Consider the following 7054-nt stretch of genomic DNA (forward strand, 5'->3'; position numbering starts at 1 on the left):
AAAACAAAAAAAAACCCAAAAAAACAAAAAAACAAAAAAACAAAAAAACAAAAACCAAAAAACATTGAAAAAGTAAGTACTTTCTCTGAAAAATGAAGTAAAACATATGTGGTGTAATATCGGGTTTAAACCTAAGGAAGCCAGTATTGTGTGGATGCAAGTGGAGCCTTTGGTTGGGATGTGTATGGACTCTGGACAGGGTAGCCAGCTATTCTCCTCATAGTCTCTCAGAGCTGAAGCACAACCCAATGCCTGCAGATGACTAAGAATTCTGATATAGCCAGAGGCAGCCACAGTCCTCTCAAAGTTTGCTGTGCTATAGCTTTTACCAGCTTGTTTGGTATTGTTAGGAATCTTATAGTCCCCTATTGCTACAGAAAACAAAAACTATAACAACTTTGAGGACAACTGGGCTTGATCCCAATACTCTTAAATTTCACAACAGAAATCTAGTAGTGATGTCAGAGCCTTTTTAGTTTTGAGATTCACATTTTGTAAATTGAGGAGCAGACTTGGAGAGGTGACATTGTTTAGTGTCCCTCAGGAGTCCTGTCCTATACTTTCACCGTTTTGAGCCTTGCTTTTCAGGTTGTGTGATATGAGTTCTCAACTTCAGTTTGTTTGGGAGTCAGTGAATTATGCTGAAATACTTGAGTTAAGGTTTTCTGAATAGTAATAATCTTGAAAACAAGTCGACATCTTATTACTCACTTCCATGGAGTTGAAATATTTTTATGAGGTTAAGTGCTCTAATCATTTACAGTGTGATTCTATAGAGGAGTTGATTTAAGGCTTTACCTCGTTTTTGCAACTGTGGTATTTTTAAATCAGTAAATTATTCACAGTGCTAGCAAAACATGGGGCTGTACCTGTTATGCTCTACTGTTAAGGCAAGGCTAAAAGCCCTTAATATAACAACACATTGTAAGTTAAACAGAAATAATTTAAAACTTTGTACAAAATGGATTGGAAAATAGAATATAACAGTAACTGAAAAAGCAATTATAGATCCATAAGTCTAAATGGGCTAAAATTGCCCAGGCATGTGTAATTATGTGTACTAACTTTGAACCTTTCAAATGGAGCATTCACTTGTTAGTTTTGAAACTTTTGCATTTGGGGAGATATGAAAAGCACTGAGAAAATGAACTTAGTCACATCAGTCACTGCATGCTAGCCAGAAGCCTGGCCTGTTTTTAATATCAACAGTGCCATGTGCCACCAGGCAATAAATATTGCTACATCAAACCCGAGGAAAAAGCCAGACACAGTGAACTATAAGCAAACTCAGTCAAGAAGCACAGGGTCTAGCAAGCTGGCTTAGCAAATATAGGTACTTGTTACTATGCCTAAGAATCTGAGTTCAACTCCTTGGCCTCACATGGTGGGACGTGAAAATTGACTTCTGAAAGTTGTCCTTTGACCTATATATGCACACCATTTCATGCCCCCAATGAAATAAATAAATGTAGTATTTTTAAGGAAGCCTTCTGCACATGAGCACACCGCACTGGTTGGCTTAAGTTGCCTAGTGCTACATGACTGGAAATTCTTTCTCTATCAGCACTTGAGAACTATGTGCTGAGTTGGACTGGTTAGTTAAGGCTTCTGGCAGAAAGCAAATGTATGGAAACAGGAGGTTCCCTGACCTAAGGACTCCTCTTCAACTTGCCATTTTTTCAAACATTGTTTGTTTGTTTGTTTGTTTGAGACAGGGTTTCTCTGTGTAGCCCTGGCTGCCCTGGAACTCACTCTGTAGACCAAGTTAGCCTTGAACTCACAGAGATCTGCCTGCCTCTGCCTCCTGAGTGCTGAGATTAAAGGCATGAACCACCATGCCTGGCTAGATTTGTTTATTTTTATTTTAGTGTATGAGTGTTTTGTCTGCATGCCTGTCTGCACACTTCATGTGTGCAGGACCTGAGGATGCCAGAAGGAGGCATCTGATACTTTAGAACTGGAGTAAGCTATTGTGCAGGTGCTGAAGATCAAAATAGGAGCCAAACTTTGAGACATCTTTTGAACCCCTCTTATGGTCTTTTTTGCAAGCTATGGTCATTGGGACCAAAGAGTTCACTTCCAAGGTAATCACTTTTCAATTACAGTTACTAATTGAACTGTAGACCACTGTAGCAGTCTTCCTCATTAAAAAAAAAAAAAAAAAAACAACAACACAACAGCCATGTTTCTAGCACTACATATGTCGTAGTTACTGTTCTTGTGCTATGAAAAGATATCATGCCCAAGGTAAAACTTTTATTTTTTTCTTAATATTTTTATTGATTACTTGGGAAGTTCACATCATGAACCCCAGCATCCTCACTTCTCTTGGGAACTTACTTCCCTCTTGCCCTCTTTCCCTGAAAAAGAGAAGAAAAAGAAAAAAAATATATACTCATGGGAGCATGGTCCAAGTCCCCATGGCCAGCCAATTAACGAAAATTTAATCCTTCCCCACCTGGATGCCCTCCAGAAGCCATCAACTGTGGAGAGCTATGGTTCAGCATCTTTATCACAATTTTTATGAGTTTTCTTTGATGGCTTTCTGTCTAGGCTGTTACTTTTGGGGGTAGGGGGTAGGGGGTAGGGAGAAGATAGTGGTTGTCACAGAAGCCTTCTATCTTTGTCTGTCTTTCTCAACTATGAGTCTGCAGTAATCAATACCTGCAAAAGTAGCTTCCTTGACTTTTATAGTCAACAGAAGCATGGATCATGGATTTACACATGGTTTATGGCAACAGCACAGATGATGGACATCCACATGGTCTCTGGTGTCAGTACATACCATGGGCCTCAGCACAGTCTTGGGTGGCAGTACACCCAACATCAACACAACCCTCTACCGTAACACTGGCTAAGGACACTATCACAGCCCTCAGTGGCAGCACAGGCCACGGACATCAACATGTTCTCAGGTGGTGGCTCAGGCCACTCACATCAACAAGGCCCTCAGTGACAGCATAGCCCACTCACATCAACATGGCTTCATGCTGTAGCACAGACCATGGACATCTACATGGCATTTGGTATTAACGTAGGCCATGGACATCAACACAGACTTCTGTTATAATCAAATCACAGACATCCATATGAGTCTCCAGCCTCAACAGGGCCTGGAGCAGCAAATCATGGATACCAAAGTAGCCTCCAGAGACATCATGGACTATAGAGGTTTTTCAAAGCAATCCAATCCAGAACACAAACTGTTCTTCATGTTGGACATTCTGTCATTGCTCAGAACCACTCACTGCTTGGTCCCTCCATTTTCCCACATCTCCATCTCCTAGTCATTCATCATAGTGGCATTGGAAACCATAGTGTGTCACACAGTATATTTTTTTGTCCAAACAGATTTATATGCAAATATTTATTGCAACCAGTCATTGGTCTGGTGCAAGGTTTCTGGTTTCTGACCCACCATAAATACTGGACCATCATTGAGGCTCATCACAGAAATCTTCCTGTTGCCCAGACTTGTGGTGATCTTGTGCCTAGGCAGGGTATTTAGGGGAAGTTTTTGTTTGATTTTCAGGATGTCACACCATCGGTGTCATCTGCCCCAGTTTTCCAGCAAGGCTCCCAGCAAAGCTCAAAGTTGCAGCCACAGTATCTATATGGTGGGGGATGGTTGATGGCTGGCCATTACTGGCCTTTTTCAGTACTGACATCTAGGTCTGTCGGACCAGCTCCTCCACTCACTCCAGAAGCTTGTACATGGAGTAGCTGTTGTGGTGGACTGACTGAAAGTGCTAGACCTGGGCCCTGATGGCAGCTGAGTTGGTCAGAGTGAGCATGACCAGGGCATGGATGCATGTGCCTCTCTTCCACACAGCAAATCCTATGAAAGAATGCATATAATTGGGACTTGCTTAAAGTTTCAAAGATTTAATCCATTATCATCATGATGGAGGGAATAGTGGCAGCTGAGAGCTCCATCCTGATTAGAAGGCAGAGAAGGAGCATGGTACTAGGCCTACCATGGGCTTTTGAAACCTCAAAACCCACCTCCAGTGGCACACCTACTCCAACAAGGTCGTACCTCTTAACCCTTCTAATCTTAATAAAGAGTGCCATTCTCTGGTGAGTAAGCATTCAAATACAGGAGCATATGGGGACCACTCTTTTTCAAGCCACCACAATACGTTTCTCAAAAGAACTAAAGAGGAAGGGAATTGTGACATGCCCTGTAACAAAGATGACTAAGGAAAATGTGATGCTCAGTGAAATAAGCCAGGTTCTAAAAGAAAAGTGCTGTATGATTCTATTTCTATAAAGTCCTCAAAGAAGTCAAATTTCTAGAGATGGAAAATATACTAAGAATTAAAAGGAGTGTGGGGAGGGAGTAATGGCTCTGCGATGATGAATAGGTTCTGGTGGCATGAAAGAGTGGACCTGTGTGTTTTTAGAGGTGGTTGCTGGTCCTGAAATTATAGCTCACTGGTGCAGTGCTTGTCTACTGTGCTTCAATATTTGGGCTTCATCAACAGTACAAAAAGAACCATAGTAAACATGATAGATTTTATGTTATGTATATTTCAGTACAACTTTCTTTTAAAAAGAAAAAGGAGATGTCAGGCTGCTTGAAAGGCCTGAACAAAAAATCACTACATGGAAGTTGAGCAATAAGTTGGTTTTTCACTGTAAACCACAATGACTCTGAGATTCCATCTTAGACCCTTCAGAATGGCTAGTATAAAAAATACAAGAGATAGCACATGCTGGCAAGGATGTGGAGAAAGAGGAACACTCCTCTATTGCTGGTGGGAGTATAAACTTATACAACCACTTTGGAAATCAATTTGGCAGTTTCTCAGAAAATTGTGTATAGTTCTACCTCAAGACCTAGCTATACCATTCCTTGGTATATTCCCAAAAGATGCTTCACTATACCACAAGGACACTTGTTCAATTATGTTCTTAGCAGTTTTATTGGTAATAGTTCCAAACTGTAAACAACCAAGATATCACTCAACTGAAGAATGAATAAGAAATTGTGGTTCATCTACACAATGGAATACTTACTATTCAGGTATTAAAAGCAAAGACAGCATGAAAGTTGCAGGCAAATGGATGGAACTAGAAAATATCATCTCGAGTGGAGTAACCCAGACCCAGAAAGACATGCATGCTATATGCTCAGTCACAAGTAGATATTATCTGCAAAGTACAGGATAACCACACTACAATCCACAGACCTAAAGAAGCTAAGGAACAAGATGGGCCTAAGGGAGGATGTGTGAATCTCACTCAGAAGGGGAAATAAAATAGACATTGGAGGTGGGTAAAGGAAGGGAACTGAATAGGAAAGGGGATAAGGAGGGGAACAGAGGTGAGGATCAAGTGTGAGAGTGGAGGCAGAAGAAAGCTGAGAGAAAGAATGGAAATCAGTGGGCATAGGCATGGGATAAGCTGAAGACCTGGTCAGGGAGAGGTTCCCTAGAACCTATGGTGGTGACCCTAGCAGAGATTCCTAGCAGCTGGAGAAATGGAGACTGGAGTGGCCACCTCCTGTAGCTAAGTATGACTTCCACTGGAGGGAAGGAAACACCAACGCACACACAAAACCATTGACCTAAATTTGGCCTGCCTACAAGATGTGCATTTATAAAGATGAAACATATTGAGGGGACACCCAACCAACCCACAAAAGTTTTAACCCAAAATTTGTCCTGCTTACAATGGCTTGCCAAACTTGAGACCTATCCCATGGAAGAAAGCCAACCATGGCTTTATTCATGATACTCTGCTATGTTCTTAGAGAAGAGCCTTGCATAACTGTCTCCTGAGAGGCTTCATCCAGCAGCTGATGGAAAGAGATACAGAGTCCCACAGCCAAACATTAGGTGGAGCTCAGAGAGTCTTGTGGAACAGTGGGGGATAGAACTGAGCAAGCCAGAGGGGTCAAGAAAACCATAAAAAGATCTACAGAGTCAATTAATCTGGGCCCATGGGGGCTCACATAGACTGAATGACCAACCAGAAAGCATGTAATGTATGCACTGGACCTAGGTCTTCCACACATTTGTAGCAGATGTTAGGCTTGGTCTTCATCTGGCTCCCCTGAGTATTCAAGTGGAGGCTGTCTCTAATTCTGTTGCCTGGCTTTGGATCCCATTCCCCCAACTGAATAGTCTGGTTAGGCCAAGGGAGGATGGTTGAATCTTTCTCAGAAGGGAAAACAAAATAGATACCAGAGGCCAATGGAAGGAGGGAACTTGGTGGAAGATAGGATAGAGAGGGGATGGAGAGAGATCATATGTAGGGAAAACAAGGGAGAGAGAAGGTAGATTGATGGGGGGAGGGCACGGGGCAATCTCTAGGACTTGCCAGAGCCCTGGGATAGGGAGAAGTCCCAAAGTTTCTATGGGGATGACTCTAGCTGAGATTCCTAGCAGTGGGGGATATGGATTCTCCACTTCCTGTAGCCAGGAAGGACTCTTAGTGGAAGGATAAGGACATCAACCCATCCACAAAACCTTTGACCCAAAATGTGTCCTGTCCACAAGATGTGCAGGGATAAAGATACAGCAGAGACTCAGAGAATGGCCAACCAGTGACTGTCCCAAATTGAGACTCATCTCATGGACAAGGGCCAATCCCTGACACTATACTCTGCTGTTTTTCCAGACAGGAACCTAGCATAACTGTCCTCTGAGAGGCTCCACCCAGCAGTTGATTGAAACAGATGCAGTGACCAACAGCCAAACATTAGATGGGGCTCAAAAAGTCTTATGGAAGAGTTGGAAGAAAGATTGAGGGACCTAAAGAGGATAGGGACTTCACAGGAAGACCAACAGAGTCAACAAATTTGAACCCTTGGGGGCTCCCAGAAACTGAATCACCAACCAGAGTGAGCAGGGTTGGACCTAGACTGAAGTTAGTTGTGTTGGATGGTGTTTTTCTTGGGCAAACAAGTGAAGAAGTGTTTTCCTGAAGTGGACACAGGTGAAAGACTAAGGCAGATTTGTGAAGGAATATTTAACTGCAGCAGACACAGTAGAGAGGATGTGAAAGGCAAGCATGTGAAAGGACACATGATTCTTTTTTTTTTTTT

The sequence above is a fragment of the Mastomys coucha genome, chromosome X (assembly GCF_008632895.1).
Source record: "Mastomys coucha isolate ucsf_1 chromosome X, UCSF_Mcou_1, whole genome shotgun sequence".
In the NCBI taxonomy this organism is placed as follows: Eukaryota; Metazoa; Chordata; class Mammalia; order Rodentia; family Muridae; genus Mastomys; species Mastomys coucha.